This window comes from Ctenocephalides felis, unplaced genomic scaffold, assembly GCF_003426905.1.
Source record: "Ctenocephalides felis isolate EL2017-DRISC unplaced genomic scaffold, ASM342690v1 CF-g0.4_SCAFFOLD_01886, whole genome shotgun sequence".
Lineage (NCBI taxonomy): Eukaryota > Metazoa > Arthropoda > Insecta > Siphonaptera > Pulicidae > Ctenocephalides > Ctenocephalides felis.
The window spans coordinates 169,485,646-169,500,339 of NW_020538040.1; positions in this window are offsets into that span (position 1 = coordinate 169,485,646).

Sequence of the window (14,694 nt, forward strand, 5' to 3'; positions counted from 1 at the left end):
TGCAGAAATGTGTATTTTTTGCTGTTTTTCAAAAATTTGTCACCTAGTCTTTTGTCCCCATATGCGGGGTAAGAAGAACCTGTTATTTTTTACTTCTAAAAAGATTTTACGAAATAATAGCTACATTATTCAACCAATGCAAAATATAAATATCACGGGTACATTTTTTATAGAGACAAAACTGTTTATAATCTTGTTCTGATTTTGTCAGAAATATTCATCAGCAGAGTTGAAATGGTTATTTATTTAATTTATCTTTTGTAAAAAATTAATTTAATTTAATTTTTCATTTATTATTTTCTATTGTTTTAATAGGGTTCAGTTGGTCCTTTTTACCCCACCCACGTGTAAGCATTTATAGAGGTTATATAAAAAAAACTGTTTAATCTAACTTAAAATTATATTAATGTCTCGTAAACTAAAACAACAGTGCTCACAACCAAAAGAACTAACAACGAATAAAAATACTTTTGTTGAAGATTTTTTATTTTTTACATTTATCTCCTAATACTCATTACACATATTTTTCCCTCTACTTTCAAATATTTTGTTATAATTTTTTTTAACATCACTTGTTTTTATGATATCAGTGATGGACCGATTTTACCCTCGTAGCTTTAAGTCCAGCTGCTCTACTCTATATATTAAATCTGTTTCAATACATGTATGTGTGTATATATAAATATATATATATATAATATATATGTGTGTGTGTGTATGTGTTCTTATATGTATGTGAAATTTTGCATATATACATAATTAAATTTGCATTTTATCTAATTCAGAAGCTCCCGATATTAAAATCGCGTGCGTCAATACAAATAGTATCCTCCTCGATCATTACATTGCGTGCTGTTTGTTATCAAATTATCACGTGAACTCGTTATACTGGCCATTTAAGAAAATGTTATTTATAGTTAATAACATAGAAAAATTCTCTATAGCATACTGACCAAAATTGTCAAGGACCAGGCGAATAAATACGATTGTTAATTACAAGGCAAAATGACACAGTTTGTCCGTATTTTCAATTAGATAAATTTTGTTCTTGTAATATTTCACTGTGGCTATAAATGTGTTGGCTCATTAATGGATACTGTACCATCTCTAATATATACAAAATCATTGGTTCACAATTGCAAAAAAAATAACTAGTGTTGCATGGCATTGCCGTTCCTTAAAGCAAATTGCCGGAACTTCCCGTACTGAATATTTAAACTTTTTAAAATATTTTGAAAACTTTGAAAAAATTATATTTCTGAGAATTTTGAAATTTTTGAGAAAAATTGTCTTTTTTGAAAATTTTGAATTTATTTATATTTTGATATTTCAAAAATTTTGAACTGATTTCGAAGCAATCGCGCTGCTTCGATTGCGTAGAGACGATGAAAATTGGACCGAACCCATAGAAATATAAACATTTGTACTTATTATTAAATTTGTAAATCTCTATAAAATATTTGATAATTCGATGCGCAACTGTCTAATAATTATTTTTGACCCCCAAATGGAGTTTTTCTTTACTTTTATTATTGGATATCTAAAACCGCTAGATTTGCATTTTCAAAAATTTAAACTGTTCTTCATCATTACAAATATGTTTTTAAATCATTCAAATCGGACGCTCCATTATTTCAAAAACTGAATTATCATTTTTGACTTTTAACGGCTGAATATACCTCAGCCAAAAACTAATCAGCACGTCTCCTTAACAATACGAATCGAATGTTTATGAATTATTCAGTTGATCCGTGTTCTGGAAATCGTCAAGGAAAATTTGTATCCGCGCTCACACACACACACACACACACATACATACACCCATTTTTCTCAAGTATGCCAAAATGTTCAGGCGCCGTTTTTCTTTAAATGAAAATTAAATAAAAAAATTCATTTTCGATTTTTTGCAATTACTATATCTTACCTTACGGGAAGTATAATCACAAAATATTATTATTTTTAAATTCAATTAGATATTTATAATCCAGCGTTATTAAATCTTCAGTATTTAGGTTATATAAAAATGTTTTCAATTAATTCAATATTTAATTAAAATTGATGCATTTATCTTATCAAGCTTATTCTTTTTATACCCACTTGAAGAATAAAAGGTTTAAATTTTCACAAATTGGAAAAGATGCTGACAATTATTAATTGATATAGCCATCATTTAATCTACTTTTAATTATTTATATACAATATTTGAATAATTTTCATCGTCTTTGTTATAAAATTTATTAATTATTCATTTTTAGCTACACATTTGTTAAATTTAATAATTAAACAAATGTATAGCTATAAATTAAGAGTATATATATTTTAAGTCCTACAAATATTTTTGATATTTTAAGGTTAATAACAGATATCATATCTGTAGAATATAATAATGATAACATATTATTATATGTATTTGACAATTAACATAACAAACTAAAAAATGCATGCATATATGCTAAAATGCACATCAATTTTAGACGTCGAAATAATGGAAAACTGTGGAAAACTGTAAAACCAGCAATTAGTTGTCTGTAACTAAAATATTGTAAATAGAACAATGCTTAATTATAAACCAGGGTAATTCGTCATGTATGTTATCGGCAAATTATATTGTTTCTTAGAAGTCAATTATGCATAGAACTAATCATTATTAGTTGTTACTAATACACTACTCATTTTTTAAGTTAAAATCTAAAAATAAAATTTACACTTTAAAACATAAATTGTGTATTAGTAACAGAAGATTGTGTTATCCGTTTTTAATGCATAGAGTATTTCTTAGTAGTATAATTGAAAGTACTATAAAATATTAAATATCTTTTGTAAGATGTCATTGCAAAGAATTAATAAACCCATAGCTCGATTAAATATGACGTTACATTCTATTAATAATTGATTGCTGAATGCAGAATTGATTAGTCATTCCTATCACACAAGCCCTTTAATATTTCGATTTTTTGCTCGTTTGTTCACGATGAACATAATTTTAGACTTAGGCATCATAATTTTAGACTTATTGTTAGAATATAAATTCATATTATTTTATTCAATTATATCGTCCGAAATACAATTTCTTCTTCCTCTATAGATGATTTATTTTGATTTTTTGCACTCAGTTAAATTTTTTGAGAAAAAATATTGCAGAATTGTCTGTGAAAAAATTCTTGATTTTACGCAGTAGTATTTGATGTATGTTTTTTAAAAGCAAGAATTGAAAAGCTGCAATTTTGTCATATTTTGCTACAAAATAGGTAAAATTTGAAGGTGGCTATTAATGAAAAGACCATACTTTTGTATCAGCGAGATTAAGTATTTAAGTTCAATAATTTAATTATGCTTTTTTATTAATGTTTTAATAAAATAATAAAAATCAGTTAAAATAATAAAAATAATTAGTGGTGCATGGCATTGCGCCTTAAGGCCAATTGCTGAAACTTTTTGTACCAAAAATTAGTATTTTTAAAAAACCTTTAAAATTTTTTGAAATATTTGAAAATGAGATTTCTGAGAATTTGGATTTTTTTTATATTTCGAAATTTTTTATACAATGAATTTTTCTGAAAATTATAAACTTTTTTTCAAAGCAATTGTGCTGCGTGGCTATTTTAGAGAAGAAATATCGAAGCGCTTAAGCGCCACATCGCAGTCTAACGGATAAATATTGGTACGGAACCCATATAAATGTAAATAAAGTTCATGCTTATTATTAAAATCTGTATGATATATCTTATAATTTGATTTCCATATGTCTAATGATCATTTTTCACCGCCTAATGGATTTTTTTTTACTTTTACTACTGGATCTCTAAAACCGCTAGACCTGCCTTCGCAAAAATTTAAACTTTAAATTTTGTCAATACAAATAAAATGTTTTTTGAATTATTCAAATCGGTTGATACATGTTCTCGAAGTCGTCGACGAAAAATTTGTATCCGCACACACACACAGTCACACACACGCGCGCGCGCATTCATACATCAATTTTCTCTAAGATATGCCAAAATGTTCAGAAACTTTTGAAACGCGAAGATATATAAACATTTTCATTTTCGATTTTTTTGCGATTGCTATAGCTTACCCTACGGGAAGTTAATAAGGGTAACTGTTTTAACTGTTTTAAATTTTTCTAAAGCATGGAGCTTTTTCAATAAGTTTTTCTTCCATTTTAAGAATCGTGTTACAATTTTCTTTTAATTAACATTGTAAAGTATTTTGTACAGTTTTCTTTATAATTAACATCTTTTTTTACTAGTATCTAAACTAAACCATGTCTAATCTGTTACATGTCCAAAAGTTATACTTTAATGAAAAATATTCTTTCTCTCTGTGCTAGTAAGGCCAGAAACAAACTCTGCTCATTTTTGTTAATGTGAAAATGAAAGATTACAATTATTACAGGTTTAGTTGAAATATATTTGAAGTGACTATTGAAAATAAGAATTGTAACAAAAACTCCGTCAAATCCGAAATAAAAAAAATGAATCCGGGACAAAAAATCTTAATTCGAGCAAATATTTTTTAACAAATTTGAAACGCAAAGTAAAAATTTCGATCCTCAATTCAAAATGTTAATATTAATTATTAATTAAATTGGTGATAAGGATAGTTTGACCACTGGTGAATATTTTTCAACTTGTTTAAAACTTGATAAACGAAATTACTATGCGAACAACCTAATGTTATATATAAATATTTTAACCTTGCATAGCGATTCGAAAAACATTTTATTTGAATATCAAACACGTATTGTAGATAGTAGTTAAAATTACAAAATCATAGAATATAATTTAATAACATGAGTAAGAGCTATTAATTGTCAGTAAATGAATGTCAATAAAAAGAAGTAGTACAAAGTAAAGTATCAGTGGTAATTTTCTTTTGGAAATTATCTGCTTTTCCGTATTTTTGAGAAAAATATTCATAATCAAAAGATCCAAATGGAACTACCGTTACCATTGGCTGCAGGCAGAACATATAAAAACTGCATTTTTTTTTAAATTCAACTGAAGTACAATATTTTTCATTTAATGCAAAAAATCATCAACCACGTTGCAAATAATTTTGTGCATATTTCAAATTGTTAAATCTTGAGATATTTAGTATATACGCCCGTCTTCCTCGAATGGCTTAACTTTGCTTAATAAAAGTTGATCTTGGAAGATATTGATTAGCGATGCAACCACAAACCTTGTGATTTGTACGCGGAATGTATTATATAAAATGAAAGAAATTCTTTATATTTATTTTTGAAAATTGTGCTGAAATTTTATACTTTATAATTTTAAAAATTTATTAAAAATTTTTTTTTCACGATCATAAAATTATATTTCAAAAGCAAAAGCAAGAAACAAATAATTTTTGATTTTTTAATATAATTATTAACTTGTGCTGTTTTCAAATAACAATGTCTGTATCATTGTTATAAATTTTTTACTAAAACAAGCGATATTGATCAATCCCAAATATTTACCATAATTTTGGAATCATGAAAAATAAAATATAAAAAAACAATTTGTAGTTATTAAAAAAAAGATTATTTTATGATTTTGATACTGTTCTCTCTAACTTAAATCTCATGTAGATCTTAGATTTTAATTTATTTATAAATTTTGCATGTAAGTTTTCAAGGACTTGTTATTTTTTTAACCCTTTCACTCGGATGCCGCCGGAGATCTCGAAATTCGCGAGTGAAAAGGGTTAATTTAATCGATCACGATAGAGTTATGATATTTTAATCGAGTATGCCTGTTATATGCTTTTAGTAGAAACGCAGTTCTACAAATATTTATAAATTTATCACAGAGTCCCGTTTCAAATCCGGGTTTTAGAAAACCCGATATCGAGCAGAATAGTGATATGAATTTCCTGTTGATGAAAAATGTTAGAAAAATATGTTACATAAGTGGAATAGCGTTCGTGGGAATAAGTTCAAATATATCATCACTATTAGAAAAAAAGAACTACAACTGTTGTCTTCTAATATAATATATATGTTGACACCACTGAGTTGCCTTGTGAAGACCCATATAGCATAGCACTTTGAATTTTTCTGAAAATTTTGAACTTTTTTTCAAAGCAATCATGCGAGACTGTTTTAGAGGGAAAAAAATCGAAGCGCGTAATCGCCGTATTGCAGTCTAACGTGCATATTTTTTGCGATTACTATAACTTACCCTACGAGAAGTTAATTAGAACTTTTATATCTAATTGCTGTTAGAAAAAATACAAATAAACTTAAAGGATTATCAAAAGTGTATTGTACAATTACTAAAACTAAATAAATCACAATGCAAGAAGTATTCTCTACCACCTCTCTGGAGTGATTAGTAATGAATGCATGTGATTTGTATTTAATTCGCATTTGGCCCATTATTTCTATAATTTTCATACAAGTCTCATTGAATCTATGACTAAAGGCATGTAGGCTGCCAAGTATGTAACTTGATGTGTGCTTTCACATTTTCGTAATATAATATATATGTCAGTTAAAGCCGAACAATACACTTTATCTCAACAATTACGCAATCGTTTGAGGATAATCCCACAATTGTGCATCACGTATAGAATCGTATAAGCCAGAGGTTTCTCAATGTCTTGAATCTATGACTAAAGGCATGTAGGCTGCCAAGTATGTAACTTGATGTGTGCTTTCACATTTTCGTAATATAATAATATGTACAGTTAAAGCCGAAACAATACACTTTATCTCAACAATTACGCAATCGTTTGAGGATAATCCCACAATTGTGCATCACGTATAGAATCGTATAAGCCAGAGGTTCTCAATGTTTGAAACACGAGTTGCTTTGAAATAATTAACATCAGGTTGAGATACATTTTTGCACCAATTTTTTATTAACATTATTACCGCACGTTTTTGACAGTGCATTTTAATAACCTTGGAACTTTTCAATTTTATTAAGTATTTCAATTAAAATAAATTAACTTCCTGAAGGATAACTTTGTTTTTGCGATAAAATCAGATTTGATAATTTCATGTTTTCTTGACGTGTCAAGTCATTCTGGATCGAATAAAACCAAATTTTAAAAAAAGTATGTGTGTGTACGAATGTGACCTTTTGTCGACGTTTTCTCAAAAACGACCGATTTCAAGAATTTAAACTACATTTAAAAGATTTTTTCATAGTTTGATTTTTTTTTTGAAAATTTTGGACATTTTTTTAAATAGCTGCATAGCTGATTTGGAGTCGAAATATCAAAGCGCGTAAGCGCCGCGTAGTCGTTTAGCATGTAAACATTGGTACGGAACCCATATTAATGTACACAAAATTTGTACTTAATATTATAATTTTTATAAAATATCTGATAATACGATGTCTATTGATCATTTTTGACCGCCAAATGGCATTATTTTTTACTTTTATTATTGGATCTCCAGAGACGCTAGACCTGCAAAAATTTCACCAGTTGTTCATACAAGTAAAATGTTTTTTGAATTATTTAAATCAGACGCTCCGTTATCTCAAAAACTAAAATACCACTTTTAGCACTTTTTGCTTCGTATCTCCGAAAGGACTAGACCAGCCTTTGCCAAAAATAAATCAGCACGTCTCCTTATCAGTAGGAATCGAATGTTTTTTTATTCAAATCGGTTGAGGTGTGTTTGCAAAATTGTCGACGAAAATTTGTATCCGCACACACACATACACAAATCTTTTATCTTTTTTCACAAGTTTGTGAATCCTTGCTATATATTTATATGAATATATGTATATATTTGTATGTAATGTCTATATACGTACAAATCTAAATCCACATTTGTACAATGTGGATTGTATTATAATCTAGTACAATATCATTATATATACACTGTGCATTGAAAAGCATACCTGAGCAATTGCTCATTAATTATTACTTAATGAAGTATTTGATCATTTCTAAAATGTCTTTCGTCAAAAAAATCTAATGTGGAGGAACAGTTTAAGTGTTACTCTGAGTGATTTCAATGCGTTTCATTGCTTATTTCGAATATTTGCCGCATTTGTAAACAAGCTGCGGTCCCGGGTACAGGAAAACATCATAATTTAGAACTTCGAGAAATGGCATTTTAATTGATATATATATATATATATATATATATATTATATATATATATAGTAATATTGTAGAAATAAATGGAACAAATTACAAAAAACAACATATTATTATGTGACATGGAAAACATTTTGACACATGAGAACTGTCATCTGCCAAAAATGTCGATTTACTTGAAATTTGAATTTAGTTTAAGCGAGCCTAAACAATATTAGTATATAATATCCATATTCATGATTATGAATAAGAAAAATGTAATATTTTTAATATTATTGCCGAAAACCGAGAACAATGTATGTGTGGCAAATGAAATTATATAATTTAGTTAAATAAGTAACACAATACGTTTAAAATTGCATATACATTATTTTTTTAAACTGGTGCATATTGTATTTTGCTTTACATTATTAAATTATTTAAATACAAAAGAATATTTCTACCTATTGAAAAAATGATTTAGAATTTTGTTTCATGTCTCAAAAATTCATTTGTTTCATTATGATCTTAGATTGAACAATACCATATGAACTAGATTTTACAAACTAATTCAGCTAAAATAAAATATCATAAGTAATAAAGTTATATAACTGTTGTTTGTCCTATGATTACTACATTCAAAATCTACATTGACACTACATTGACTTTTAAGATATATAATTTCGAAAAAGTAGTAGGATTCTGTTGAATAAATCAGCAAAATAAAGGGTTATTTTAGTCATTGATGTCACAAATTATTCCAACATTGATGTTGTATATACAATTGGCTAAGATCTAAGATCTAAATCGATAATGAAATGTTACACATCCCTGGTATATATGACATGACCTTACTCTTTCAAACATGTGATATCAAGTGAATTTTTAGCGTTTCATTAATCTTATCTCCGATTAAAATGTTTGTATATCTGTTGATACAACATGAGCATTCGAATTTTGAGATATTCAACCTGGTAATAAAGATATTACAGACATAACACGTTTTCTATCCCTGATTTGCATTATATGATAGTAAAATTAAGAAATACTTTCCGTCATGCATCATCGTTTATTCAGGTTCTGATGAATGAAGTTAAACTAAACACGGTGTTTTTTTTTATTTATTGTCGTATATTTATCATTGTTTTATTGTTTTATTGTTACTATTGAAACTGTTTTGTAACCAGAATCTATCACCGATTTATAGAGCGACAAATTTTTAGATCATTTTACAGCTGAATTCCATTTTATTTTGCTTCATCATTCATCCAATGAATTGGAATTTCTGTTTAGTTTTTGTGATGAAACATTGTAATTTTTGAAATTATTATAAATTTATTTTTCAAAATTATTAACTGAAAATAATTATACTTACAATTTTTAATTTATCCCAAGTACCGGTAAAATTCGCACTTAACTATTTTTGTCTTTTGGGAATGTGATTCTATTTATTATTCCAGCATCATACATTATATTTTAATTAGCCAACCTTCTCACATTAATAATGCGCGTCAAATAGATCTTTGATAAGTAGATTTCCTCTAATTAGATGATTTTAAGGAGAATTTCTAAATTATTTTTCCATATTATTTTAAGAAAAATATATATCATGAGTCATACAAATAATGAATTTTGCTTGCATAATTTACTATGTCTGTAATTACTAAATAATTATTTTATATTCATAGTTAATAATTATTGTTCAGGCACCTGAGGTTATATTCACAAACAAGTTAGCATCGTCTAGTGAAATAATTATCTGATCCATATTCTCATTGATTTATTTGTGAGACCCAGTTTAAAAAATACTTGCAAAAATAGTTATCTCAGAATTTTGTTTGTTAATTTGTAACATTTTTTTTTATTAATTTATACGAATCCTGGATGAAGAATCCTATGTAGAATTTTTGCGAAAATATTTGTTTTTGTTCTTTTTTTTTTCAAAAATACGCAGTTTTGGCACATTTTGTTTTTTTTTCGCTGAACTTCAAAGTTTTCAGTGGTATCTGAAGTGTTTAGATAATTGGAAACAAAATTACTCTAGAGATTAATTTAGGCAAATCCAGTAATTTATAGCAATATTCCAAAAATTATCAAAACTTAACAAAATTAACAAAAGTCTATATATATTTTTTTTTTACTTTTTAACTTCCCGTAGGGTAAGTTATAGTAATCGCAAAAAAATCGAAAATGAAAATATTTATATATCTTTACGTTTCAAAGGTTTCTGAACATTTTGGCATACCCTAGAAAAAATGGATGTATGTGTATGTGTGTGTGCGTATGTTTGTGTGTATGTGTGTGTGCGCGTATGTGTGGATACAAATTTTCGTCGGCGATTTTGGCAACACGAGTAATTCGATTTGAATAATTAAAAAAGCATTTGATTTGTATTGATAAGGAGACGTGTTGATTAGTTTTGGTAAAGGCAGGTCGAGCCGTTTCGAAGATACGGGGCAAAAAGTGCCAAAAATGGTAGTAGATTTTTTATATAGAGAGAACGGAGCGTCCGATTTGTATGATTCAAAAAACATTTCATTTGTATTGACGAAATGAAAAACTGGAAAGGCAGGTCTAGCGGTTTCGGAGATCCAATAAAAAAAGTGAAAAAAATGCCATTTGGCGGACAAAAACTATCATTAGACATATGCATATCAAATCATCACATATTTTATAGATATTTTAATAACAGATTTTGTTCATTTTTTATGGGTTCTGTACCAATGTTTATCCGTCATACTGCGATGCGGCGCCTACGCGCTTCGATATTTTGTTTCTACGAAGCTAACGTATCCCGATTGCTTTGAAAAAATTTTCAAAATTTCCAAAATATTTCAAAGTATAAATAAAATCAAATTTTTCAAAAGTCAATTATTTTCAAAAATTTTAAACATCTCAAAAATCGATTCTAAGTTTAAAAACTTAAAATAAAATTGAATCTTTTTTCAAAATTTTAATTATTGGTACGGGAAATTTCAGCAATTTACCTTAAGGCCTGATGCCATGCACCACTAGCTCTTTTTCTTTTTGTTGTAATCGAAAAACAATCAGAACTTGAAGTCGTAGAATCTTTTGTGATGAAATTTCTTAACTAAAAATAAATAGCTTTTTAGAAGGCAACCCAGCGTTTTTCCCATTTTTATTCGATATATTTATAATATCAGATTTTATCTAATACTGATGATTTTTAATTTGATGCACCAATACCGTGGAAGAGATATTTTTACATGGAAACATATTTTCTATATTTTCAAGTAAAAACTGATGTCACTACTGCTAAAGTCAACACGTTTGATACATCGATGAAAGACAAGTTACCAAATATCATAGTTAGCGTCTAAGGGTTTTTATAAATATTTTTAGAAGGCTTTATCCAGATTATATTTCAGCAAGTCCAAGTACCGTATATAGATTAATGTTTTTTTATTGTTTGAACAGCAATCAAAACTTAAGAGTCATATAAGCTGTTGTGCTGATTTGACTTAATACTAAGTCGGTTTTACAGAGGGCAAACCAAACAGTTGTCTTATTTCTGTGTGATAAATTTCATTATTTAAATTTCTGTAATATGGTGACTATTTATTGATGTAGCAATGCCAGATTTTGACAGGGCTATTTTGACTTGAAAACATATTGCTATCTTTATTTCCAAATAAAAACCGATGTCACTAGTGCTTGACATCAGGTTGCTCGAAACGGATATCGAAGAGCTTAATGTTTGATATTACAACTTTCGCTTTAGTAATCGTGTTATTTATTTAACATTTATTAATCATCAATTATGCTTATTTTAACCAGTATGTATTTTATTCATCACTAATCAAAATGATGATTCCAACTCATGTGGCAACACATTCACCGCAATCCATCCCCGAACAATGCGCAAGAAGACTATTACCTATTTAATATTCAAGAATTAATACGCTTGTTTTCGTCAAAAGAATAGTTATTGTTTGGAAGACCGATCAAGAATTCATAAATCTATTTACTTTGTATTTTTAACGATTACTCAACACGTATAAAAATGTGAGTGCTCGAATACAATATATCTCTTTTATTGAACGAAGTCACCTGACATTGCGGACAAAGCGTGTTGTAAGTAGATTAGAAATTTTCTATGGTGTCAAATAATGCTCAACTGAAAACATTGCCACTGGCAAAATCATAAAAAATAATATTTAACCCTAGAACGGTTTTGTGCTTAACAAGTGATTTTTTTTTGTCTTTTGACATTGTATACTTTTTGATACCATAAAAGGTTATTTCAGAAAATATACTCTGGTTTAATAACAAATGGTCCTTTAATTTTTTCAAAATTTCTATAAGAATAGACCTCACCATTCATTCTTGTTTGCGTGCAGATACCATTCTAGGGTTAATCTTATTACTTCTAAATATATTTTATATGCGCCGAACATTTTTAAAAGCACAGAAGCTTTTAAAAATGTGAGTCATAATTTCACAAAACAATCGATAAATCAATCAAAACTATTTTTGTAATAATATTTAATTTATGTGTTACGATAAGTTATTATTTTCAATATTTCGTTGTTATCCGAAGAAATTATCGCGATTAGCAAAACATGGATTTTCAATTGCGTATTCAAAGTTTAAATTAACGACCAAAATTGTTTTGCATTTTATAATATATATATATATATATATATATATATATATATATGCATATATATATATATATATATATATATATATATATATAACGTGTGAACGTACTTGTTGAATATATATATGATAAGCAAAAAATCCGGATATAATGTGCTAATATATTTGATAATAGTATGATTATTGCGTTACTAATTTGAAAGGGTTTTTAGCGTATTTATCTTAAAATGGAATTTCAAATTATTGATCGTTTAATATTATATTTGTAATTTTAATTCGCTTGTTGATGCGTATTGTTTTTTATCTGCATTATATAATTATTATATGGTTAGAATTCCATAGCACGCTGCTGCAACTTGATATACATAAATAATATAATATTAAATATCATTGTGATTGTGCACGTTTGTTGTTTTAATAAATTGAAGTTCGGGCGTGGGCTAGCGCCAATTATTAGTCCCGGGTTTGGTGGTTCGATTTCCGACTCGGCCAAGCTAGACATCAGGCAGCATGATGTAAAATTTCCACTTGAGGTTATAGACCACAAATATAATCTCAAGTGAAAATCGTGGGCATATCTGCATTTAAATAAATATATACGCAAAACTATTAGATTTACATATCTATGTATATACAATTAACACGAAAATAAGAGTGGTTCACCACTGGGTTGCCCTCTTAAGACAATATATTTAGTTTAAGATGTACGTCAGAAAAACAGCTTATAAAATACGTCGTTCCGATTGCTGTTCAAATAGAATATAAGAATAAATGAATAATAATAAATATAATATATAATAATTAATAATTATTATATGAACCAGGGCGAAACACAGAAATTATTAGTTACGAAATGAGGACATTTTTTCTTCGTTTGTGTTAAAATAAGGTGACCACATTTTTTTTAAGTCAAAAACGGGACTGCAATTTTTACACAGTTATGCTAATTTGGAACGGGATGGTGTTTCTAAATAATAATTATAATTTAAAATAACAAAAACAGTATTTGTTATTTTAAAAAATCAATTTTCAATTTTTTAAGGAGTTTTGTAAGGAGATTTTTTTGAATCAGAATTACTGAACGAGACTTCATTATTCTATAATCTTATATTTTTGGATCTATTGTATGTTTTTTTCGCTTTTAAGCCTTGTATAAAATTGTTGTCATAAAATTTAGCACTAGTTCGTTTCAATTTTCATAAAATTAGAAACGATCGAAATCATTAATGTGGGAGGCTATTTTTACCCCCCTTTGGAATTTTGCATTCGGAAATTTTTTCATTCGTTATCACTTTCAGATATTTGATGGGCAGTTTATCAAGTAATTGCGAAGATTCATTATTGACCTATACTTTTTGAAAACCCGAGACAAATATAGCTTTTAGAAAAACCCGGGATACAAGGTGTAAATCCAGGACTGGTTACCTTATTTAAAATTTAATATTTATTTTGATCACTAACATTATCTAATTTTTATAATGAAGGTGTTATGTGGCGTGAATTGATTAAATATGTAAACTAGCTGTAAGTGGAATTCTGTCTTAAGGCAATTAAGGCATCGTGCTTTGAGGCAAATTGCTGGAACTTCCCGTACCAAAAATTATTATTTTTTCAACATTTTTGAAAAAAATTTACTTCTAAAAAATAAGATTTTTGAGAAACTATAAATTGGACTTAAATTACTTTTTTTTTGAAAAAAAATTTTTGAAAAAAAAATTTTTTTTTTAATTTTTTTATTTTTGAAAAAAAAATGTTTTCTTTATTTTGACATATTTTGGAAGATCTAAACTTTTTTTCAAAGCAATCGTACTGCTTTAACTGCATAAAGACGAAATATCAAAACGCGTAAGCGCCGCGTCGCCGTCTAACGCGTAAACATTGGTACGTAACCCATATGAATGTAAACCAAATTTATACTTATTGTTAAAATCTCTATAAAATATCTGATAATTTGATGTGCATATGTCTAATGATCATTTTTGACCGCCAAATGGCATTTTTTTTTTTACTTTTTTTTATTAGATCTCCGAAACCGCTAGACCT